This window comes from Pleurodeles waltl, chromosome 8 (assembly GCF_031143425.1).
Source record: "Pleurodeles waltl isolate 20211129_DDA chromosome 8, aPleWal1.hap1.20221129, whole genome shotgun sequence".
NCBI lineage: Eukaryota > Metazoa > Chordata > Amphibia > Caudata > Salamandridae > Pleurodeles > Pleurodeles waltl.
The window spans coordinates 525,769,801-525,796,947 of NC_090447.1; the positions used below are offsets into that span (position 1 = coordinate 525,769,801).

At 43.1% G+C, this 27,147-nt stretch overlaps 1 protein-coding gene across 3 annotated transcripts in view; it reads left to right on the top strand.

Annotated features, from left to right (window-relative positions):
- ZNF654 (zinc finger protein 654) overlaps positions 1-27,147 on the top strand; it is a 232,672-nt gene that overhangs the window by 172,388 nt on the left and 33,137 nt on the right. The gene's annotated exons all lie outside the window — the stretch shown is intronic.

Sequence of the window (27,147 nt, forward strand, 5' to 3'; positions counted from 1 at the left end):
TTAGATCGCATCAAAAGCGTTGCAAAGGATCTACCTGCTAAGTATTTTTTGGTTTATTTGTGATTGAAGAGTGAGAGTGTTGTAATAATAATAAATTTAATCAAGCGAGGTAACGTTCTCCAGCTGATGAACTCATTATTACTACAAGCAATTGAATAGAAATGTGAAAATTATAAATAGTTTAAGTGTTAGTAGAGTTCAGGATCAGACAGGATACCAAATTAATCAATAAAACAAATCTCATCCTGTAGACACCTTCACCTGTTTTTATACACAAAGCCTATGATATGCCAACTGCCTAAAGTATATTGCATCCCTTACAATTTTAAGCTTCACATTATTCCCTTTGATTTTCAATAATTTAAAATGTCTGCATGTATTTTAGGCTATACTACAGAAAGACTCATGTTTGAATTATTTATTCCTTCTTTGGATGTTGCTTCCAGTTTCAGATGGATAACATTTACTTGGAAACAGTACCCTGAACTGCTTTAAAGCTGTTATAAAAAAAAAATGTGAACTTCAGGATGTTTCCTTCTAAACAGGCATTGATGTAATTAATGTGCCTTCACCTAGTTCATTTTTTTTCTTCCAGCTTTGGTTGGGTCCTTTGTTAAGACTTTTTCTCTTCTTGTGTGCCAGGGTTCAATTTACATTCACAGCTGATTTGCTAATTTCTCTCTTCACTGTTTCATGTGACTTTTCCTTTAAGTTCTGTTTATTTGCATTGAACTTTATCACAAATAATATCTTTTTTTTATACTATACCAAAATGCTGTATATGAGAGGGTTATGTAGTTAGGAAGTGTTTTGAGCCTTTTAATGAGATATCATGGATCAAGAAGCTCTTGCATGCAGTGGAATCTAGTTATATGCACTTCGACTTATGACAGTCAATTCTGTGTCTGTGCCCAGTGAACTTTTGTTTGTGACCCTACTAGCGTAGACCTCCTCAGGAAAGGGGCTTTTGTACCTCTTTAATACCTGATTTATAGTTAGCACACTAGTCACGTTTTTAACTTTCTGGATGTGGGAAAGCTGGAACATGGTACAGTCTACAAACTTGTAATCCATATTATGATGAAAGGTAGCGTCAAATGCTCATCTTCTAAATAATGAAACCAGGAAAACAAATGTTATCTATACAGCAGCTGATATTAATAGCCAGTTTGTACCCTTACATATCTAACACACCCTCTTCTCAGCTGTAGGATGACGTTTTTTCCTTTTAAAAGGGCCTTGATCCTGTACTGTGGCAGTGGTGATAAAAAGAGAAATCTAAACGCCCATAAGAGCCTAGCTGTCCTTCACATCTTCCTTCAACGTTCTCCTTTCATTCCTTTAGGTTTAAGTGATCGGAGTGCTGTCAAATCTATACTCTTGTGGTGAACTAGTTTTTATTTAGCTATAATGTTGTCTGCATCTGCTTTTTTTTTTTTTTTTTTTTTTTTTTTTTTTTTGTAGTTGCTAGGATCTTGGACATGTCTACCACTACTAGTTGATAGGTCAGGTTTCTCACTCTGCAGGCAACCAAGCTGGTGCTGACTGGTGTAGTCTTATCTGTGCCTGAAGATACAGCTCCCCAACTAAGTGCCAGAGTTCATACAAACAATCAGCTGAAGTCCATTTTCTATGAAGAAATGAAAAAGGACCATCCGTTTGCTCTGAAACACTACAAGTTGTTTCAAAATGCATGTTGCCACCTATATAATCTTTCATGCATGTTTGTCATGTAAACAGGTGCTTCTGCATTATGTACAGAAACAGATAGTGCAAAATTAGCCAGTATTGCTTCTTTCAGCCCCAGCCTCTCCCAGTATTTGTGGATTTCAAAGATATATTCTTACTGAAGTGATCTGCAAGTCAGTTAAGCCACATACTTTCTGCAAGCACTGTGAATTTGATGGATGCAAGATAGTCAATTCTCAATTTACCCAGGACATGCTGAGGAATATGTCTTGGTTTGACTGCTTCTCTTCCTCCTCAGACATCGTTTGTTGCTGTGTATCTTGGTTTGCCTTCAAGGAAGGCAGCTGCATATGTAAGGATAAATACAAGTTATCATAGTGATATCCGAAGTGCTATAAAGTCAGGCGTTACTCTGCCGTCATCTTATTCTCCACATATTGAGTTTGAAGGAGGCAAAAGGCTGAGCCATGTGTAAAACTGCAGGACTGTGGAAGAGCTTAACCTGAACACTTTTCTCTGCTTTTGCTGATGTTTATAATGCCTTATTGCTGTGGGCATTACCCATCTACACCCATTAAAGGAGGGAGTCTGATATTTACCATATTAAGTACAATTTAAAACTCTAGACTCCCGAGCTGAGGGCATGGCATTAATGGATTCACATATAAGCATTGCCTGACAGGCTCGCGTTCACCACTCATTTCTCTTGGAAGCCTCATTGGAATATTTAATTGGGAATAGACCTGTGGTCTTTACATCAGTGGCTCAAGCCGTGCATGAGTGTTCTGCAACCCAAGTTGTATTTAGTCTACGCCATTACGTTGACGGCAGCACACCATTCCACTTGCATCTTAGGACGGTGGTAGTGACTTACCTCAGTTGGTGTCTCCTGCTCAAAGTATTTTCATCCTGATGATGTCCCTTGTCTAAGTCATCGTGTTATGTAGGTCGAACGTTAATGTTTTGCAGTGGACAGATATTTTAAGTTTGATTGAGGATTCCCACACTCTTAATTCGAGTGTTTATTCGATCCATATGATCTTATCAGGCACAAGTACATATTCCCATCTGACGGAAACCTTCTTTTAGATGGCGTGACTGGAAGTCAATGTTTTACTGAAAAAAAGGTGAAAATGGGAAATTCTCGAGTGCGATTGAAGGATTATGACATGCGTAAAGGAAGTTAAACTCTAGGACACGAGACTCGCACCCAATTAGTTCCGGTTACGAGCAAGGACTGGCACTTTGGAGAGGCTGAGGGCTGTGAGTGTATTTTACCTGAATTGTTCAATCCCCTGGGCGGCGGAAGCAACTGACCGCGGCCGGACATAGGGCAGCCCGGTGCGCAGAAACAGCCATATTGTTGTCCACCTGCCCTGCCGAGCACCCCGATCCGCATCGGAGGGAGAGCTGTGGGGCCGCTAAAAGCTGTATTTCCGCCACGGGCCGAGCTACCAAGCCAGAGCCGACAGAGACCTGACGGAAAACGCCAGAACGAGTGCACCGCCCTTGCAATAAAAACGCTTGCAGCCCCTTCTGCGTCCCATTGTAGAAAGAGTGGGGGTGCAACCACCTCTGTGGACCTCCTGCAGAAGCGGCTTTATTGGAGGTGCGGCTTGCGGGGGCACAGATTGGCAAGGTCCCTCCCCAAAACAGAAGGGGGGCAATTAATAAGGTGACTGGCACCAGGCAGCTCCAGGCGTAAGCAGGAAGCGGAGGAGGAGAGCAGGAGTTAACTGCTGCAGTTGTGTGCAGCTTGTGCAACAGTTTTGTCCTCGTGCCTAGAGGCACAAATTACAAGCTGCTAGCCGCCAGTCACTAGCAGACCTCACCAGTGGACCCCGTCATCGCATGAGGCGGGGGGGTTCGACAGACAGGTGAACGGAGACTGATGCATGAGACATAGTGCACAGAAGCACAAAAATAATTAATCAGCCCGATCCAGGCAAGCAAGTAAGCAGGAAACAGGAAGCAGCCAAGCATTTTCAGGAGAGAGCGACGAGCAAGCTGGTAACCTCAGCGGGCTAGAGGAAACTGCACCAGCATTTGCGACCACTATTCACACTACTGTAATACTGTAAGGAGCAAGGAGAACTATGGCAGCACTGACCAGCAAGAGGAGGAGGGGAGGGAGGAGGCGACAGCAGGTGGGGGGCCTACTAGGGGATAAGACAAGAACTGATTTCGCCCCAGACACCCCTGCTATTGCTTCCCCCTACACCACTGTGCCCTCTATCACAATAGCATAACTCTGGTCAGACTCAGTGCGCAACCGACCCCATAAACTACACAACCAGCAGACTATCAAACAAGAGGGGTTGTTAAGAAGAACAGAGTACTGCAGAAGCGGTCCTGAAAGCGCCTGGGGTGCAGCTTGCAGTGCTTAAATGTGGTGTTCTCAAGTGTGATAGTGTGATTGTAGTTTGATTGGCCCAGGATTCCACAGAAGAGTCGATCAGTGTCACCTAAACAAGAGTAGTGCAGCTCGCAAAATGAGACCAGGACGTGAAAGACCACTTACTACACGAGTAAATAAGAGGAGAGGGATGCAGACGAGGCAAACATCAAAAAAAGTAAAGGCAAACGCAGCAAGGGAAAATACTGCCCTAATATCAACTGTCCCAAGAATGTTTGACAAGGTACAGAAAATCCTGGAAAAATGTAATTTCCTTAAGGACCCAGTAAGAATAATCTTCTCTACACCAAAGGATACAAACTTACTTACTGCTCCAATAAAATCCAGCACAGTAAAGGCGAAGGAGCTAAAAATCAACATAAGAGAGAACTCGCAGCAAAGTGAGCTAGAAGGTACTGCAAGCAAGAACATGAAAACAAGGAGAAAATGGAAGATAGTGCAGTGCTAGGGTGGGGGTCGGTAAGCGACACAGTTCTTTTATCAGTTTTGCCAGTGTCACCATTCCAGCAAAATGGCAAAAGGGAGAAAAAAACGCCCTGTTGAGAAATGGGCAGCCAGCACCTAGAGAAGTTATTGTGGAAGTGGCTGGGAACAAAATAGAGGAAACAAAGGGACAAGTGTTAAAATCAGAGGGAAAGGTCAACACAGAAATAATTGTAAGGAAAATGGAGGGTGATAACAAAGAAACGAAAAAACATGTGCCTCACCAAAACAACACGAAGGCAAAGTGTTGACAAGAGGCGCAGGCCACACACGATAGCCAAGAAAATTCAACAAAGTAAGACAGTATATATATATGGGAAGTGATTTTTAAAACATCACAACTGACACTCGAGGCACTGACATATCAATCAAATAAAATGGATGTCCAGATAGATCTATTAAACATAATAGCAACTTCAATTTCAGGTATTGATCAGAAATTGGTGGATCTAAATAATCTGATTATTCGAGCTCAAACCCTCGCAGAAACAACAAACATAGAATGTGCGTATGCCCCAATAGTGGAAAAATTGAAACAAATCCCTGAAGTGCTAAGTACTATTATAGACGGTATAAAAGAGAATAATCTTACAGGGCATAAGAAAATAGAGAACGAAAGGGACATGTATTATTACCCAAGGAGAAAAGATTCTGAAATAAAAATGGAAGTTCATGGAGCAATCAGAGGCGACAAAGATGACCGTGTTAACCCCCCCCCCCCCCCCCCCCCCCACGGAAATCTCAATGTGGGAGCAAAACAGGACATTATAGGAAAAAAGATCAATAAACAAAACGAAGCGGCAGAAAGTCCGGGAAAACCCACGGTACTCAAGCAGCAAGGAAAAAAACATGCACTGGCAAGGGGGGGGAGAGGCAACAAAAAAAAACAGCAAAATTAGAACTCCTAATCGTGAGGCAAAAGATGGAAAAAACCTGAGAGTCGACACTAGAAACAGCTACACAGGAGAGAGAATGAATAAAATCCTTTCCAATCATTCAAAAGCACGAGAAGGAAAATGAGGATAATACTGGGAAGATAGTTGATGTAAAACCAACCAGGGGAACTAATTGTGCAAAAACCACAATGGAAGCAGAGAAGTCTCTCATTACAATTCACTCAAGCGACTGGGAGAATATAATTTTTTAACTAAGCCCACAAAAACAGCAGCTAAATGAAACTTCTAAAAATATGGGAATTATAGAACACAAAGGAATCAACTACCAACCTCAGCAGACAAACAGTGAGGGGATTAATGAGGACAGGATCAAGCAACATTCGGGCATAAATGAGCAGGCATTAAAAGTGCAAAGTAAAATTGGAAAAGACAGAATGTGCCGACTACCGGATTATGAAGAGGAGGAAAGCAGGAAACGGGAAAAAGGAGTCGGGGAAGACGGTCCAGGGAGAAGTTCAAGGGGAAGAGAAGACCAGAACACGGATATAGAAAGCTTGAACGGGTCAGATACACTAATTTTTGTACCCACATATAGATCTAGAGGTGCATATGACATTTGGAACAGGGATAATATATTAAATTTACTCCATGCAATTCCATCACTGACAAATACATCATTGTACAATATAGTGTCAACTGAATTTCTGAAACTCAGAGGGTGGTGTGCAGGAAGCCACTAAGGCCTCATTTCAAAATAGCTCACTGGCCCAGGCAGTAATGAGAGAAAAAGCTATATTTGCAGCCTGGGGAATACAAGTATCATTACCCCCCAAAATATATGTATCCAAAACCGTTTATGATGGTAAGAGCCAAGAACGAGGGAAGTCAGTCATTCTCAGTTCTTAGAGATGCGAAAGGAAGGAAGGAAGGATGGAAAAGCTTGAGGAGAGTCAAGGGGCATATACCATAGATGGAAAGGAAAGACCAATAATAGTAAACGTAGGTTGGATAACTGAGGCACTACATGGAAGGTGTAGGACATGAACTAATGGGTATAGCGAGGCAAATAGATGGCATGACGTTTTAGACATTAGCTCATGGAACATAAACAGAGCACAAACTAATTCTCAGAAGAAAGATATAGCTGAGATGCTAAAAGGAAGTCAAATAATATGCCTCCAGGAAACATGGGTGACTGAACCTTTCGAAATAGTAGGGTATGCAGGATATTATAGACCTGCAATAAAAATAAACAGGGTAGACCAAAAGGAGGCGTAGCAATTTTAATAGAAATAGCGCTCAGAATAGAAGCGTTTCACGTACCCCTAGCAAACAATAATATCCTGGTACTAAAACTAAATAATTGGAGGAAAGACACACACACTCCTTTATACATAATGAATGTGTATTTTCCCCCAAATGAAAAAATTAAGTCTACTGCAGCGAACGATTTGTGTGAGGTGATAATGGGCGTATTACAGGAACTAAATGTACCAGACATAATATTAACAGGAGATTTTAATATGGACTTGATGCACATTTCGGAGCCTGAAGAGCAAGCAATCCAGCAACATTATGTATGGTCAGTTTCCCCCACAAAGCAATAGGGATCGCTTTAGGAGAACACACAACAACGGGATGAGAACCCTAAACGGGAGATTTCAATCAGACACTCTCTGGAGTGGACCTATTTCTCACCCTCTGATTGCTCTATAATAGATTACACAATAGTAACGCTAAATCTCTGGGAAGGATAAAATCTTTTAGTATAAATAAAACATCAAGTAGCGATCATGGACAACAGAGAATGGTGCTCTAAACACAAATACAATATCACCAACAGATACCCATGTAAGCGGGGAAGACACCACTGTAAATTATCGAAGGCTAATATGGTCTAGTGAAGTGAATGCCCAAGTGAAAGAGTTAGCCAAAACTTTAGTAAAGAAAACTCTAGCAAATGGATTTGGCAATAAAGGTAAACAGTGGGGGTTTTTCCTTAATAGTATAATAGAAAAGGGAGTTGCAAAGAAGCCCCAAAGAGGTCCGCGACGAAGACTAGTGGAGGAGACCTGGGGAAGAATAAAGTTATCCATAGCCGTCCAAAAGTTAAGAAAAGAAAGGAACAAAATCCAAAGGAAAATTAGGAAAGACCCACAAAAGACTGTCCTGGGAAGAATAAAGGGAAAAAAATGATGAGCTCTGGGCAAAGATACTATTTTTGGCTAAACAAAATAAGGCAAGGTAGTCCTGGAAAACTGTAAATGGAATAAATCGGACTCAAAGACCAATAGTAAATTCTAATATATCAGAATAGATATGGGTACAATTTTTAAATGAAATGTTCAAACCAAAAACAATAGGGCATAGCGAGGAAAAGTAAAAAAGTGAAGACCTCAGGAATGGGGGCATAGAGAACAAAGATAGCATTATAGACACCTTCCAGGAGAATCCCATAAGGAAAATAGTATTAAAGTCCAGGAAGGACGGTGCTCCAGGACCAAATGGGCTTCCTCAAGTTTTGTATTTGTCAAACACAGATTTATGGATACCAATATTAACCACAGTTTATAACTGTGTGCTACAACTACAGATAATACCAGATTCATGACGCTGTCTACAAGAAATGCAACAGAGATGCACCAGAAAACTACCGACTAATTACGTTACAAGATATAGAAGCAAAGTATTTTGTTAGCCTACTTCTAAGTGAACTACGAGAATGGGCAATGGACAGAAATATTGTCCCACTAAATTAAACCGGATTCAAACAAGGAGTAGGAACAGAAACCAACATATTAGCACTATCCATGTTAATAGATAAACTCAAAAGAAGTTACCAATATACCTTTGCTTTGTTGATTTGTAAATCAGCCTTTGACTCTGTAAATCGAAACTTGCTATGGAGGAAACTTACAGAATTGAGCATTCCATCTAGTCTTCTTAAAGCTATACAGGGAGTGCAGAATTATTAGGCAAGTTGTATTTTTGAGGATTAATTTTATTATTGAACAACAACCATGTTCTCAATGAACCCAAAAAACTCATTAATATCAAAGCTGAATATTTTTGGAAGTAGTTTTTAGTTTGTTTTTAGTTTTAGCTATGTTAGGGGGATATCTGTGTGTGCAGGTGACTATCACTGTGCATAATTATTAGGCAACTTAACAACAAAAAATATATACCCATTTCAATTATTTATTATTACCAGTGAAACCAATATAACATCTCAACATTCACAAATATACATTTCTGACATTCAAAAACAAAACAAAAACAAATCAGTGACCAATATAGCCACCTTTCTTTGCAAGGACACTCAAAAGCCTGCCATCCATGGATTCTGTCAGTGTTTTGATCTGTTCACCATCAACATTGCGTGCAGCAGCAACCACAGCCTCCCAGACACTGTTCAGAGAGGTGTACTGTTTCCCTCCTTGTAAATCTCACATTTGATGATGGACCACAGGTTCTCAATGGGGTTCAGATCAGGTGAACAAGGAGGCCATGTCATTAGATTTCCTTCTTTTATACCCTTTCTTGCCAGCCACGCTGTGGAGTACTTGGACGCGTGTGATGGAGCATTGTCCTGCATGAAAATCATGTTTTTCTTGAAGGATGCAGACTTCTGAAGAAGGTGTCTTCCAGGAACTGGCAGTAGGACTGGGAGTTGAGCTTGACTCCATCCTCAACCCGAAAAGGCCCCACAAGCTCATCTTTGATGATACCAGCCCAAACCAGTGCTCCACCTCCACCTTGCTGGCGTCTGAGTCGGACTGGAGCTCTCTGCCCTTTACCAATCCAGCCACGGGCCCATCCATCTGGCCCATCAAGACTCACTCTCATTTCATCAGTCCATAAAACCTTAGAAAAATCAGTCTTGAGATATTTCTTGGCCCAGTCTTGACGTTTCAGCTTGTGTGTCTTGTTCAGTGGTGGTCGTCTTTCAGCCTTTCTTACCTTGGCCATGTCTCTGAGTATTGCACACCTTGTGCTTTTGGGCACTCCAGTGATGTTGCAGCTCTGAAATATGGCCAAACTGGTGGCAAGTGGCATCGTGGCAGCTGCACGCTTGACTTTTCTCAGTTCATGGGCAGTTATTTTGCGCCTTGGTTTTTCCACACGCTTCTTGCGACCCTGTTGACTATTTTGAATGAAACGCTTGATTGTTCGATGATCACGCTTCAGAAGCTTTGCAATTTTAAGAGTGCTGCATCCCTCCGCAAGATATCTCACTATTTTTGACTTTTCTGAGCCTGTCAAGTCCTTCTTTTGACCCATTTTGCCAAAGGAAAGGAAGTTGCCTAATAATTATGCACACCTGATATAGGGTGTTGATGTCATTAGACCACACCCCTTCTCATTACAGAGATGCACATCACCTAATATGCTTAATTGGTAGTAGGCTTTCGAGCCTATACAGCTTGGAGTAAGACAACATGCATAAAGAGCATGATGTGGTCAAAATACTCATTTGCCTAATAATTCTGCACTCCCTGTACAGCTCCTGTACACTGACACTTGGGTGAGGATATGGATAGGGGACAGGTCGGTCTTGTCAATAAAAATAGATACCTTCCAAGGACTAAAACAAGGCTGCATCCTTGCACCCTATCTTTTTAATTTGTTTCTAGCAGATTTATCACAAGAACTAAATACAGTAAACTCGCATGTACCACAATTAGGCCCGACAACGATATCTAATCTGCAATATGCAGATGATGTTGTTCTGATAAGCCAAATGCAAGTCGGGCTTCAAAGATTATTGGGAGGCCTAGCAAATTATTGAAAGCAAAATGGTTTGGTAGTAAATCTAGAAAAGATTAAGGTAATCGAATGTAGTCGTAGGTTAAAGAAAAAATATAGATGGTTAATCAATGAACAGGTGGAATTAGTCCATTCCTGTTGCTACCTGGAAGTGCTTTTTGATGAACGGGGTGCTTTACCCAACATAGGGAAGAGCTAAAAAGGAAAGGTCTAACACTGCGCATAGCACTCTCAAAACAAAAAATAAAAAAAACCTTGAACAACCAGAGATTCTTACCATTACTAAAGGTGATATCAACCAAACTTGCACCTAGTTTAACGTATGGCAGAGTTGCATTGAGAGGGCGCGATGCCCTATGTTTAAATACAAGTATAGTAAGAACTTATAGACGGCTATTTTGCATACCTCCAAATTTATCACCAGCACAGATATGATTGGAGTTCGGGCTAATAAATCCGACAATAGACAGAAAAGGAGCCTACTTGAAAACTTGGCACAGAATAAAAACTAATAAGAGGAATGACTTTGTCAGGTTCTGTGGCAAGCACTCAAAAAAAAAAATGGTGAGCATCCGGCTGTGCTCTATCTGAAGAAGGCAATAAATGAATTAGGGCTGCAAGAAAGCTGGGTAAGTAACCTAACTGTAGCATGTTTCAAAATAGTAGTAAAGAACAAAACCAAGATGTTATCTCTACTGAAGGACAAAGAAATATTATTGAAAAGATCACATACCTGGGGAGTACTAAAGGAGTACAAATGTCTAGTACAGCAGCCCTATTTCGAAGAAGGTTGTTGGTCTCTAAAAATGGAATTTCTGTATATCCGACTAGGAAAGTTACCTGGTGATAAAAAAGATTATGCAGGGGGGGAGAAGAACCCAAAGGAAATTTGTTGGTTATGTAACAAGGGGAAGTGGAATCTGATTCACCTTTTATGCCTGTGCCCTGACTTAAAGCAAGACGGAAAATGCTTGCTAAAATCGCTTTTTAATCAACGCGGCATAAGGACATGCAGACAAGCAGTAATAGTATGCCTAAAACCAGGAGATCCAATCCTGAACTCGCATATGGTGAAAATCTTAAAGAAGGCTGATAAGTGTTTAGGGAAATAGAACAATGAGACAAGGAGGGGGACAAACAAAGAACAAGGCTCTGGATAATTTTTACCCTTTTAATCCGTATTTATTAAGTGTAATAGTTCTGTATTTTTTTATGTTAACAGATTTTACGTTGACAATATTTTGCACAGAATTGTAATGGTTTTAATTAACTGTACCATAAAGACCATTCAATCATTCATATTCCCATCTTGTATAGCACTTGTGCACAATTTAGTCACTTGATCTCTTGCATTGCGGTACACTTTCAGGAGCACATGTTATTTATTTGTTTTTCAGAACCAAAATGAGTTCTGGATGTGTTAGATAGTTTTCAAGATAATTTTGTGTATGCGCATTTTATAATCAGTAAATTTGTCTAAGCGCAACGGGTCTACTGAAGGTTTGTTAATATTATCATGGAAGTAAGTATAGAGTTATACTTCCCCCTTGAGGACCATTTATGTTGTTAATTGCTTTAACCCCGTACCAGGGTTACTGGATACGCCCTTATTTACTTATTTATTTTAACGAAAGACACAAAAGTAGGCTGATGGCTTGGAGAAGTCTAGACTTTTTGATGCGAAGAATTAGCAACTACATCTCATCTGGTGGGATGCTGATGGCTTGGCTGATTAGGCTGGATTTATGTGAGAATGCATTAACCAAATTCCATATCCTGAAGGAGTGATGGATTTTGCCGCACTTATCCATATTCACAGCCAACCGTACACAACAGCAATATGTTTGTTAGAAGTATACTTGATAAAAGGGGATTGGGTTATGAGAGAAAACACTCTGGATATCACTCTTGTGACTCGCTTTCTGACTGCTGGGCACTGGTGTCTCTAGGTTGTGGTCATGAATGTTTCAAAAGTTTAAGGTGAAGTGAATCATTTCCATTTCCTCATGTAATAAAGAATCCAGACATGCAACAATAAATATAGGTTCGTAATGGGTTTGTAGATACACATACTTTGCATTGTCCTGCCATCTAGTGTTGGGCTCGGACATTACAAGTTGTTTAAAGAAATCTTTCGAGTCTCACAGTATATATTAACTTCTCCCTTAGTTGGCAATGCACCATGCGCACTGCCTCCATGTTAGATTGCTTTCTTCCACTATGGGGTTGGACCTGTACCAATGGGGATAGGCATTCAGTGACTTCTTGCTTGCATTCAGGCCCAACCGGTTGTTTCAACTCCAGGAGTAGCTGAAAAAAGTGACTCAGTGGAAGATCTTAGACTTCTCTTCCTTCCTTCAAAGATTTAGTTGTGTAGAGTGCCTGCAGAATAATTGAAAGGACACCCTTCCAGTACTGCCCCCAGTGGCACTCAAAATTTCTGTGGACCAACAACCACAGGGTATGTAATCTCTGCCTGTAACCTGACGACCCCAAGTGTGAGAGCTGCCTCACCTTCCAGTTGAAGTCTCTTTAGTACCGGCATAGATAAAGGTGAACATCAAAGGATATAGAGACAGGAATCCAGTGACGCTGCGGACTACTTTAGGGAACAGGACTCGAGGAAGGTGACGCTGGCCCTTCTGTGGCTCTGCCCCTCTAATGGTCACCAAGCCCAGAGGCTGCCTTCTCCTTCAAGTCTGAATCTCAGGAAGGACAACCGTAGCCCTGTGCACCACCCAGCCACTCATGCAAAGACTTTAATTTTGAGTATGGTCAGCACCGCGATACTGATCAGGCCTGCCAAACGGCCTTGAGCAATGCCAGGACACTGCCTCTGAGGGGTTCAGGGGTCACGCTATTTCATTAATACTCGGTCCTCTGCACCACCATTGCCTTCGGGCTCTGGCAGGCACAGCTGAAAGTTTGAGTTGCCAACGCTCCCGCAAGCAGGTATCGACCCCTCTGGGCCATCTACTGAACAAGCCGCAGGTCACCTTGAAGCCGAAGGCCACTTGATCACTGTCATCAAAGAAGTCATTGGCACTAAAGCTCATTTCAACTGTGAAGTCTCTCTGCTCTGAGAGCCCACTATGCACTGACTTCTACTGTGGCCAGCTCCGAGGAGTCTGAGCAATAAACCCTCCAGCGTCTACAGGAGGAGTTGGATGCCATACAAAATCATTTGTTTATTCATCTGTAGACAGGCAAGATCTATTCAAAGCTGCTTTCTACACCAACAGAGACATTATCTTGAAAGAGCTAGCACTGTCCATGGACCCTCCACCAGCTCCCAGGCACAAGCGGTCTAAGGACAGGGGCAACTAGCAGCACCCTCTCCTGTTACTCCACTGTCATACACATAATGTCTACTATATGCGCCAGAGTCCAGACCCCCCCCCCCAAAAAAAAAAAAACCCCTCCAGCTCTTCTTACGGGAAAGGCAGCCCATCACAGCCTGCCGACCCCGAAGATGTGCTGTCTTACCTGGTGCCCACCGATGACCTGTGGGACCACTACAGTATTCGTTAGGAAATCACCACCAGACAATACCACAACATTTCATTAGGTAATTTAGAGGACTCTCACTTTTCATAAGGTAGACATCCATGTTCTCCATAAGGATGATGACTTCTTTTTGGAGATGTTGTTCAAGACATTGTGTACAGTACAGTTTTTCCCCATGGTTAAGGATATGTTAAAATCCACCTCAGACCCATTCGGGGAACCTGTATAAGTGAGGCTGCTGTGCATAAAGGGGTCATTATTAACCCTGACTTCTCCCAGACTCCCTCATGGTCCATACTGCTGATGTTCTTGCAAATGCCACGCCATAGGCGATGCTTTCCTGCCTGACAAGAAGAGCAATAACATAGATGCTCTGCAGGGGAAAGGGTACCAGTACAATAGGTAGCCCACTGAAGAATTGCCTACTTGGTTGGCCTGCTCTCCTGATACAATAGGGGCACATTGATATGAAATTCAGGAGCTCCTCGAGCATCTCACGGACGAACATCAATAACGAGGGGAGCAGTTGCTGGAGAAGGTTAAGTCCATCTCCAATACCATCATTTGCTATGCCCTGGATTCCGACATGGCTGCCTGAGGAATCTTTAGCAGTATTCTGGTAAGACTTTATGCCTGGCTCTGGTTTTGGACCTGAAGTCCAACAGCAGCTTCTCAACCTGCCCTTTGATGGCCAACACCTCTTTGGCACCCTGGTTGACCAGATGCTGGGAAAAGAGAAAAACTGCACTGCCGCTGCTAAGGCAGTAGGTGCCATTCAGACATCTATACCTAGGGGATCCTTTCAGAGGCCTCACTACGAGAAAGCTCCAAGACCGCCTCCCCGGACCTAGCTCCCACCTGAAAAAGGCAACAGCTAGCATGCCATCAACAGTCCCCACGGGGTACTCTAGTGGTGCGCACAGGGGGCTCCAACTCCAAACATTACCTCCTGTCACCTTCCTCTCCATCACATAACACCTTTTGGCGGCAGGCTCCAAGAATTCCTCCCCCATTGACAGGAAATCACATCAGACAAGTGGGTATTACCAGTGGTCAGTAATGGCTAATGCCTAGAACTTCTCACACACCTACCCAACATCCCACCCTGCAGGCACATTCTCAGCCTTGAACATCTCACTGTTCTGCAGGAAGAGGTATAAGTGCTCCTTCGAAAGAGTGCCATTGAGCTGGTGCGTCTGCCAGTGAGGCTAGGTGGTGTACTTCCTTTACTTTCTCATCTCAGAGAAGAACAGGTCTCTCAGACCCATCCTGGACCTCAGGCCACTCAACAGATACATCCTCTCTGAATATTTTCACATGTTGAGGCTGCAGAATGTGATCCTTGTACTACTTGGCGATTCTTAGATCTCAAAGATGCCTTCTTCCCCATCCCCTTTAGTTTCTGCCCACCAAAGCCGCCTGCACTTCACGGTAAGTGCCAACAAGAAAGTGTGTGTCTTCCAAGATATGTGTTAGGTTTATATCAGTATGAATTCAGATATAAAACGATCCAATTGAAGACACACCGAGTATGAGTTGTTTTCACAGTTGGGAACTTTATTGTTCTACTATTTCTTTCATAAATGTAACAAAATGTAGCCAAAGGAGGACATCTACAAAGTATGTAGTAGAGTAAGCCAACACATGTTTTACCTTATGAAGGCTTGCAAGCCTAGGGCTTTTTCAAGGCTAAGTAGGGAGATAGAAGCAAATAAACCAATTCTGATGTTTATTCAGAAACTATACATTTAATGGTGCTGGCACCCCATTCATAGAGAACACCATCATACATGATTTTGTAGTTATCAAACTAATATTTAAGTGCAATGTCTCAAGCAATCAGATACAATACAATGGAAGAAAAAAGAAAGAACCCAGCTGTGTTTAGATTAGGTTTAGAAGAAGGAAAACTGTTCTTGGATATACAGTTGAGAAAGACCAAGAAAAAAGCAGATACAAATATGATGAGAGAATGATCCGCACTGGTAAAGCCTGTGACTGCATTATTGATCAATAGGTGTTACCTGTATTTCAAATGTGTGTGAGTAAGAGATATTTAATTGTATCTAGATATCCATGGTCACTTAACGAAATACATCCTCAATAGAAATTCTACAAAAAATTGAACGTCCCACAAAGAGGGATAAGATTGTGAGTCTTCTACTCAAAGCACGAGAAATCAGTTACATACATAGACTTAAAAAACATATCAGAAGTGAATGTAATTGAGCAAATGCGCTAGCAAATTAAACAAGTTGAATACATTTACAATTGGGTTTTTCTGGTACCCAGGTAGAAGGACTGTGTTCGGTGACAGTCAATTTCAGGCATGCACTGTATGATTCCCTGTATCAGAAAATGTTGCATTTCCCTCCCTTTCGCACAGAGGGCAAACTCTACCTGGAAAATGACTGCAACTTTGGCCTTTCTGGGAAATATTCCCTAGGCGATCTATGTAAGGCAGCTACATAGTTAACGCCACACATGTTTACTAAACACTATTGTGTGGATGTCCTTGGCAGGCAACAGGCTAAGGTTGGCCGGACAATTTTAAGGACCTTATTACAGACATCTGCATCATCCACATGCTAGTCATTGGAAAGGGAAGGATACTGCTTTAGTCTATGAAGAGCATGTGTATCTACAGCAAAGCATGCTACGAGCAGAAAATGTTACTTATAGTATAAGCGTCTGTTTACACCATGTAGTGGTGTATAGTCACATGTGCCATCCCTCCCGGAGCCATATAGCTCTATTCATAGATCTCTTCTATCTTGATCCCGTTCTTTTTTTCTGCAATATAAATGTGCATTATATTGTGCTCACTCACCACTCCATATTGCTGACACCCACTGTGTGAAAAGCAATTTAACATGGAGTTGGTGCACAAGCGCATTGCCAACTAATGGATAAGTCCCTATATACCTTGTGACTTTAAATACTTCTTTGAAGAAAAGCAACTTGCCAGCCTTCAAGGCCAGCACTGCATGGCAGGGTTATACAGAATATGTTAATCTACAGCACTACACGCTACAAACGGATGGTTACCTTTTTCTTCTGATAGTTACTTCTACCTACGAATTCCACAATTGTGAATATCTCACTCTGTCACACCTTCAAGAGGCAAGTGTCTATTACCAACCCACTTAAGGACTGTTTGAGAGCAGAAACAGAGGTCACAATGAGAGCCTAAAAAGCCAGTGTCGAAACATGTGGTCTAAAACGATTAAGGAAAGGGAGACCAAACTTTTATGACCTGAGCCAGAGAAAACCAATGAACTCGACAATCAAGATTCAGGTCCAGCTCACACACCAGTTTGCATTCCTCATCCTTGGTGTCATTGAATGAAAAAAAGTAACACAAGAAAAGCCTTCATCCTCCCTAAGAGGACCTAGGAGTAAGCCACCAGTTTCCCTAAGAAATGTGTCTTAAAATCCTTATTTAGTGGACATTCGTCCTGCATCCCACCGACTTCTCCAGCATCTCTCTCACCAGAGCCACCTACTTTAATTACTGTTCGGCAGTCCCCAGCTCCACTGGCACTGCTTTTGCACCCTTGTACACAGGTGCTGGTCCAACCTGAGTTACAACACAGTGAGCAAGACCCTTCTGCCTTCCTACATTAAAGTGAGAAATGTTTTTCTGGGCTTCAGTCTTCTCTAGTTATATTTTGCCTGGCTCCGCTCTACGCTGCCCTGGCACCAGGACCTTTGCAGCCAGTACTATGGATGATGTAGATTCTGGTGCCACTGACCCCCCACCTCTGGTTGAGAGGCACAGAGAAGGATTGCAGAGGAAAAACTGAGGGCCCTGATCCTTGCGAAGCTTATCTTCAGAAAATGATACAACTCTGGCCGAATTCTAGTACCGTTTGGACATGGAAGAGGTTGATGGTAGGACACATCTGTTCCTTCCTTACTCATTGGATACAACTGACTTTTAAGTTTTGGAAAATGCAGTGAGTTGAAGATCTTACCAGAGGTAGAAGTAGACCCTCCTGCACGTCCGGTTCCTGCAGAGATTGCATCCTTTCACACAGAAATTCCAGAGCTCCCCTTGCTTTCTTAGTAAGCTTCCTTCAAAATACTGGCAACGTTCTCCAGTGTTCTGGACTTCCACATTTGATTCAGAGCTAACCTTTAGTGAGGCCTTAATGGAACCCATTAATGGAGCAAGCTGCGAGTATGGTTCTGGCTTGGGGAATACAGGCTAGCCTAAGGGGACCTATTCTTCCAGGATCCTTACCATCTCATCCTATTTGTGCTGGAACAATTTTCAGAGTTGGGGTGGTACCATCAGTGTCACGTCTCTGAGGTCATAGGGATTGTGAAAAATTCAAGTGTCCCACTAAAAACAAGTGTAGAATAAGCCACTCGCATTCAGCATGACAGAGGTAAGAGTGGTCCACTTTGGAAAATTCTGTCACACATACATTACAAAATTGTGGGCTAACACGCCACAGTTATTTGCAGACAAGCACATTTTTCTAGCGAAATGGGCACAGATATACAGTTTTACTAATACAACTAAATAGCACACAAACAATGTGTAAAAATCTGGATTCAGGAATTTTTATCATTTGCATATCACCAAGTAATGTGCCTTGATCTGTTTGATCATATTAAAACCTGTTTCCATTGAACTTCGGCATTACAAAACAAGTACTTAATTTGTGCTTTCCTGGCTGCCCGTATATTTTGAATAATTTGTACAGTTCATTTATAAGTATGGAAATGTGGTTAAATGTTAGAAACAATTGACATCCAACAGCCTTTTCTTTCACACTCCTGTACCCCAGCAAGATTGTTAGATCGTTCACTTTCCTTTCCTTTCTGTTACTACAAAGTGAAGGCTTTTATTAACCATCAATCTCCTTGCTAAAAGAAGAGGCAGCAATTTGACAGAAAATCGAACCTGGCATTCGCCCTCTGTCATTGAATGCACAGCAGATATGACCAGATGGAAATAAATTTACAGACTATTGCTCATTCACCAACCTTGCTCCAGCATGGTTATTTTAGGGGTGCTGTAGCACCCCTGTTCCCAGAATTCGTGTCTCATCTGCCAAAGAGTGTGCCTAAAAGCTTGAAACTATGGGTAAGAAGACTTTATCCACTGGGAGCCTTGCTTCATGGCTTCTGAATACTTTGTGATGACTTGCCCACCATTTTCATGCTTGGGGATGAGGGGGGGTGTTTGTCAGAACTAGTAACCCTGAATCTCCCAGGTGAGCAGTTTGTAACTTGTTTGACTTCTGTGCACTTCTGCTTAATCATTACTCGATTCCAGGGTCCCTCACTGAATCATTACTGTAATCCGGTAATCCCATATGAGCAACTACTGGAAGCCGGAGGCCCGCGCCAAAGCAGTGTCTACGATTTGAATCTCAAAATACAGAAACAAGTGTACATTAAACAAATGCACACACAATTACATGTTTAATTCAAATGCCGTCGTTCTATTTTTCTGTACTTGTGCTGCTCCCACAAATCAAGCTAAGGATACCAGCTTAACTTTTAGTTAAAACTTTCACTCAAAATTCCTTCACATTAATAGATCGTTTTTAAATTTTGCTTCTTTATGTATGTATGAAGCTGATAATATTATTTAACGTTCTAATCAGTTGCAAACCCCCTTAGAAGGGGTTGCGGGCCCCCATGGATCCACAGACCACAGGTTAAGAACCACTTTCACAGATTATTTAAAGAACCATTTTATGGAGGTCAACCCATATAAACAGGAGGCACCCAAGCGCATTATAGAGGCAAGCTTGACACTTTAGTTTCTGTGGCCACAGAAGTGGGGTCATTTGTGACCCAATGCCTGGCTTAGATCCACAAGATCTTTGGGTTATGTTGAAGCCACCTTAATAGGTATGCAATTCAATGGTGACCAACATTTTGGGGAGAAGGCAAACACTGCCCCGGTACATTTCAAAACAGGCTGGGCAAAAGCACTATCTTTAGTGCTGCAAACATCATAAAATGAATTTGTCTCTGGAAATTCTGTAGGGTCTCCAAAGGTTTCCAGACAGCATAAGTCCTGCAACAACAGTAAACCCCTTTGTCCACCATTATAGGAACAGTGGAAAAGGCAGAGGATGCCAATCTTAATAATTAATAATATCTTAATCTTGATAATCATTTTACTCCACATCGTCCTCTTCCTAGCACCAGCTGGGAAGCATCTTAAGCTTGTCTATAAAGCAGCAAGTCTGCCCCGTGGGAGACCAGGTATCCCTCTTTCTACCAGCCTGGAATGGCAAAACATGGGATGAATGGGTAATTCATGTGATAGAAAGTGGGTATTCCCTACCCTTCTTTCGCTGAAGAGGAAGACTAGATGGTGTCCCTGGGTCAGCAGGACGTGAACTTTCATATAATATTCCTGCAGTCATAGAGGAAAGGTGTTTTGAGGTGGGATCCACGCACTCAGTTCATGGTGCTCCCATTCGGACTTTGATCAGTTGTCTTCATAAAGGTGATGACGTCAACCACTGGGAATCGTTGGAAGTTGAGGATTTAGTTAGTACCTTATCTGGACCACTGGCTGCTAACAGCCAGGTTTCTGTGGATGGCATCTCATCACTTGCAGGTAATGGCATTTTTGCCATTTCAGTTGAGTGTTTCCATCAATTAGCATAAGTCTCACCTGGAGCCTTCTCTGCGTCTTCTGTTTAGAAGGACATTACCTGACTCATCGCACCTAGCCTTTGCTCCACCTCAGAAGACCCAGGACATATGGGTCAGGATTTCTGTGTTTATGGGAGGAGCTCTGATTTCAGTCCTGATGGTCTTGCATCTGCTAAGTCTGTTTTCTTCCGCAACACCTGGTCACATACGCACAGGCGATCTCTCCAGTGGTACCGTGCTAAGCAGAGATTCTAGCATTTAGAAGATCTGGTAGACTCCATTGTGATCTTCAGGGACACAGCAGTAGAGTTAACTGGTGGTCAGTGGAGGGGCACCTTTCTCAAGCAGGGACCATAGTAGTAATTGGTACATCCACCCTTGTGTGTGGGTGCTCATCTGGGGGAGTTTGGGATCAGAGGCCAAGTCTCTGTAGTAGTAGGTTCTTCCCATCAACCTACTTGACCAGAGGGCAATTTGGCTAGCACTCAAAGTGCTCTTCCCTTCCCAGACAGTCTATTCAGACCTTGATGTACAGTGTGACTGTGACGTGGTATGTCAATGTGCGTGGAGGAGTAGGGATGCACCTTCTCTGTAGAGAATCATTGAGCCTCTGAGTCTGGGTCCATCATCTTGTAATCTAGCCTGTCACTTACTATTTTATTGGTTAACTGAAAACCGGAGTGTAGGAAGTTGGCTCTAAGGAATAGCATGCACAGAGTCCAAGGGTTCCCCTTAGAGGTAAGATAGTGGCAAAAAGAGATAATAGTAATGCTCTATTTTGTGGTAGTGTGGTCGAGCAGTAGGCTTACTCAAGGAGTAGTGTTAAGCATTTGTTGTACATACACACAGGCAATAAATGAGGAACACACACTCGGAGACAAATCCAGCCAATAGGTTTTGTTATAGAAAAATATATTTTCTTAGTTTATTTTAAGAACCACAGGTTCAAATTTTACATGTAATATCTCATTTGAAAGGTATTGCAGGTAAGTACTTTAGGAACTTTGAATCATTTCATTAGCATGTATACTTTTTACATAAAACACAATAAGCTGTTTTAAAAGTGGACACAGTGCAATTTTCACAGTTCCTGGGGGAGGTAAAGTATTGTTAGTTTTAACAGGTAAGTAAGTCACTTACAGGTTTCAGTTTTTGGTCCAAGGTAGCCCACCGTTGGTGGTTCAGAGCAACCCCAAAGTTATCACATCAGCAGCTCAGGGCCGGTCAGGTGCAAAGGTCAAAGAGGTGCCCAAAACACATAGGCTTCAATGGAGAGAAGGGGGTGCCCCGGTTCCAGTCTGCCAGCAGGTAAGTACCCGCGTCTTCGGAGGGCAGACCAGGGGGGTTTTGTAGGGCACCGGGGGGGACACAAGTCAGCACAAAAAGTACACCCTCAGCGGCACTGGGGCGGCCGGGTGCAGTGTGCAAACACGTGTCGGGTTTGTAATGGTTTTCAATGAGAGACCAAGGGGTCTCTTCAGCGATGCAGGCAAGGGGGGGGGCTCCTCGGGGTAGCCACCACCTGGGCAAGGGAGAGGGCCTCCTGGGGGTCACTCCTGCACAGGAGTTCCGTTCCTTTAGGTGCTGGGGGCTGCGGGTGCAGGGTCTTTTCCAGCCGTCGGGAAATGGAGTTCAGGCAGTCGCGGTCAGGGGGAGCCTCGGGATTCCCTCTGCAGGTGTCGCTGTGGGGGCTCAGGGGGGACAACTTTGGTTACTCACAGTCGGAGAGTCGCCGGAGGGTCCTCCCTGAAGCGTTGTTTCTCCACCAGTCGAGTCGGGGTCGCCGGGTGCAGTGTTGCAAGTCTCACGCTTCTTGCGGGGAGTTGCAGGGGTCTTTAAATCTGCTACTTGAAACAAAGTTGCAGTTCTTTTGGAGCAGGGCCGCGGTCCTCGGGAGTTTCTTGTCTTTCTCGAAGCAGGGCAGTCCTCAGAGGATTCAGAGGTCGCTGGTCCCTTGGAAAGCGTCGCTGGAGCAGGTTTCTTTGGAAGGCAGGAGACAGGCCGGTAAGTCTGGGGCCAAGGCAGTTGGTGTCTTCTGTTCTTCCTCTGCAGGGGTTTTTCAGCTCAGCAGTCCTCTTCTTCTTGTAGTTTCAGGAATCTAAATTCTTAGGTTCAGGGGAGCCCTTAAATACTAAATTTAAGGGTGTGTTTAGGTCTGGGGGGGTTAGTAGCCAATGGCTACTAGCCCTGAGGGTGGGTACACCCTCTTTGTGCCTCCTCCCCAGGGGAGGGGGTCACATCCCTAATCCTATTGGGGGAATCCTCCATCTGCAAGATGGAGGATTTCTAAAAGTTAGAGTCACTTCAGCTCAGGACACCTTAGGGGCTGTCCTGACTGGCCAGTGACTCCTCCTTGTTGTTTTCTTTGTTTCCTCCAGCCTTGCCACCAAAAGTGGGGGCCGTGGCCGGAGGGGGCGGGCAACTCCACTAGCTGGAGTGTCCTGCAGTGCTGTGACAAAGGGGTGAGCCTTTGAGGCTCACCGCCAGGTGTTACAGCTTCTGCCTGGGGGAGGTGTTAGCATCTCCACCCAGTGCAGGCTTTGTTACTGGCCTCAGAGTGACAAAGGCACTCTCCCCATGGGGCCAGCAACATGTCTCGGTTGTGGCAGGCTGCTGGAACCAGTCAGCCTACACAGATAGTCGGTTAAGGTTTCAGGGGGCACCTCTAAGGTGCCCTCTGTGGTGTATTTTACAATAAAATGTACACTGGCATCAGTGTGCATTTATTGTGCTGAGAAGTTTGATACCAAACTTCCCAGTTTTCAGTGTAGCCATTATGGTGCTGTGGAGTTCGTGTAAAACAGACTCCCAGACCATATACTCTTACGGCTACCCTGCACTTACAATGTCTAAGGTATTGCTTAGACACTGTAGGGGCACAGTGCTCATGCACTGGTGCCCTCACCTATGGTATAGTGCACCCTGCCTTAGGGCTGTAAGGCCTACTAGAGGGGTGACTTATCTATACCTGCATAGGCAGTGAGAGGCTGGCATGGCACCCTGAGGGGAGTGCCATGTCGACTTACTCGTTTTGTTCTCACCAGCACACACAAGCTGGCAAGCAGTGTGTCTGTGCTGAGTGAGGGGTCTCCAGGGTGGCATAAGACATGCTGCAGCCCTTAGAGACCTTCCATGGCATCAGGGCCCTTGGTACCAGGGATACCACTTACAAGGGACTTATCTGGATGCCAGGGTGTGCCAATTGTGGAATCAAAAGTACAGGTTAGGGAAAGAACACTGGTGCTGGGGCCTGGTTAGCAGGCCTCAGCACACTTTCAATTCAAAACATAGCATCAGCAAAGGCAAAAAGTCAGGGGGTAACCATGCCAAGGAGGCATTTCCTTACACAGAGCTAATAGTCTATTTATTTGTCAGCTTGCTGACCATGAGTGGCTAGATGTCAGTGAGATGCAGATAGTGAGAGCGTCAAACCACCTTTCACATGTTTCTTTCAGACCAAAGTAGGTCTCTGTAGAAGGGCATTTCTTCTTTCAAAGCTGGTTTCTTCTTTCCATCTTGGGCAGCCTACAACCCTTCCTACTTTTTATCCGCTTCCACCCCCTACTGACTTCTAGCCATTCCTTTAGAACGATTGTCTAAGGAGGTACTGCTCTGTCATATTTTCACATGTTGGGAATCTGCAGGTAGACTTATCTGGTGGAATAAGTTGTTGCTTACCATCAGTAATGTTTTTTTTTCTGGTGGATACTGTTGGTGGATTCCTCACCAACTCTACCGCCTTCTCTTTCTGAAAGAGGATTATTAGGTCTCACCGTATAAGGTTCCAAGTTAGATTTTCTGCATTGTATTAGTCAGTGTTGTTCTTGCCTCATTCTCATAAGGCATGGAAAAAGGTGGGCATGAACAGACATCAGTGACTGTTGTGAGAGCTTTATGGCTCCAGTGACATCCCCAGGACGCAGTTTCCAGTGGTGAATTCATGCTAGTGCCCCTTATAGATGCAGTGGAGTGATACAGAAAATAAAAATCTGTATTCAGTCTGATGCCGGGGTGGGGTGCAAGGAGGAGATATTCACTTGTGAGTGATCTACAGGTAGATGGAGTATTCATCACAAAGATTGTTACTGAAGGTAAGTAACGTTTTCTTCAGTACTCCCTGAAGGTAAATTCAGAATCAGTACTTCATACTGTTAAAGTTAATTTTTAAAACACAGCTTAAATATTTAGAATACTTTTCTGTTCACTTTCAGCTTGCAAAAGGAAAACAGTCCCTGAGGTTGTCACAAGTTTTGGTAGCAAGGTCCTGGCACCAGCAACAAAGAATCTGGTTGTCTACCAAGGGCAGTCTAAATCAGGAAAAATCTTGTACTCAATAACTTTCAAGATTGTGGCGGCCATTTCAAACAGCATGAAAGTTCAGCAGATGCTTGGGAAATGTAGTTTGCTTTCGAGCACTGGTGTGTAGCACATCCTCCAGGAATGTGAATTGTTTCGCAAGGCAGCACAAATGTTCTAAGAGCAGCTCATACTCAACCTTCCATTTCGGTCTCACTCTACACCACACCTCCAGGAGCTCCACTGGCTCCCAGTACACAGGCATGCTCAGTTCAGACTCCTCGCCCACGCATTAAGAGCAGTGCAAACCACATGCCTGAACTTCATGAACAGTGGCATCGCCTTCCATCAACCAGCCAGACATCTCCACTCAGCCGGACTCCTATTTCGCATATCCCACTCATACACAGAATAGAGCCGGAGACCGAAACTTCTCATACATTGCTCCTGAACCATAGATTGAACCTCCCACTACACATCAGAGCCGCTTCTCTTCTACCACAAGAAGCTGAAGACAGACTTTCGAGTAATCCTCTTCTCCACTTCCTCAGAACGAGGCTAGTACACCTGCTAAATGCTAGGATATTTTTTGTTCCTCTATTCCACTGTTTATCTTGACATGAGCAACTAAGAAGAGTCCAGCATAGATGACTAAACAAAAAAACACCAAAAAGAAGTAAGCCTTCAGTGAAAGTGGCCTATAATGTTGGTCTGTGGGTAATGATGGTTTTATTATTATTTTCAGCTCAATGTGAAGAGTTTTCTGCTTTACGTGTACTCAAGGCCATTCTGGGCAAGTTATAGAGCGTACAACAATGCAGACCCATGCAGGGTGTTAAACAAGAAAGTGAATAAGCTTAATGATAAGATTGGGGACAGTGTCTGAGTGATGTGGAAGTGCAAAAGAGTGAATTACTAATCTTGAAGTTGCTGTTCATGCAGAAGGTAGCAGTCAGGAAAGTTAATACAAAATATTAGAAAGTAAATGTGAAGGTTTAGGAAATATTTCCTATAGGTAAACCTGAGGGTTGTAGGAATATCTGAGGGTTCAGAAAGAGTTGTATCTGGCCCTAGAATGGATAAACACATCAGTTAGGTAGCAGAGTTGCTACAGTAGTTTGTTATAGGAGAAGAAAAGAGATCATGCACTGGGAGTCCAGGCACAGCTCAAGCATGGAGAATTATTTCCTCTTCCACACCTGATAATTTCCCATGGCCAAAACGTGGAGGGTGGTCACTTTTTCTGGTGGTGTTTTCAAAAGGACTTTCTATTTACAAAATACCCCAGTGTAGGTGAGGGTAAAGAGATGCATAGTGATTTCTGCAAGTTAAACTTTTTTCTCTTTATTTGGATTTGAAGCTGCAAAAAGGCAAAAGATGATGAACCTGTTTTACACTAATTCATAAAACTTTGTGTTCCAACCTCTAAAAACTGTATTTCTTATCTGAAAATCAATTGGGAAGGCACCTTCTAGGTGCTATATGAGACTGATCAGATCCTGAGGTTTCGTATAACGATTGAAGGTGGAGGGGGGATACACTAGGATTGGTGTGTAAATTCCTGTTAATGCAACCTATTATTATTATTATTTTTTTTTGTGCTTTTTTGAGAACTTCACTAGTTTTCTGCTAGCTGTCAGATCTACTTTCTAATTGAGAGGTCTACTGCTCAGACAATATTGGTTCTATGAAGGGTTAACAGCATAGAATGGGATAAGGTGAGTGTATGGAGGGTGTTCAGACAGGTCACTTCTCGACACCCACCTGAATGTCCTCTATATTCTACAGTTGATTGAGAGGAGGGAGGAGCAATGAGGTGGGTGGGGCATTGGACCTCTGTGCTGTCCTTTTCTGCAAGGATGAGCTTGTCTTTGGTTGAGATTTAAGAGGGCATGAAAGAGGGTAGCATGGGGAAAAATGCAAATCAATAGTCAAAAGGGATGATAAACCTTATCAGACGGATCTCTATGCAATCTGAAAATGTTAACACTCACTGTCAATGGCCTGATGAATCCTAAAAAGAGGAGCACATTCTTTAGATATTTGAAGCACACATGGGTCAGTGTAATTATGATCCAAATAACGTGCATACCACAGCCCAAAAAGGTGGGACTGAATTGGGATCAATGTTTATATGGGTGCGCTTATTTTTTTGCGCTACTGCTGCCCATCTGTTGTAGTTATTTTTCAAAGGCTTAGAGAAATGCAGATATTGTAATCTGAAGCCAATAAAAAGAAAGATTGCATAGATGTGTCTTTCGCGCTAACTCCGATCTAGTTACTTGTGTGACTTACAGTGGCCGTATAGTCAAAGACCTGGTAGCTTTGTTGCAAATAAAATCTGCCCTGGCTGTGTTCCCCAACCCTGTCATATTGGTAGGAATTTTTATAAAATACTGATAAAACTTGATTCATTGGGTAAAATGAATCATAACTTCAAGATGGAAGGTCATGGTCCGT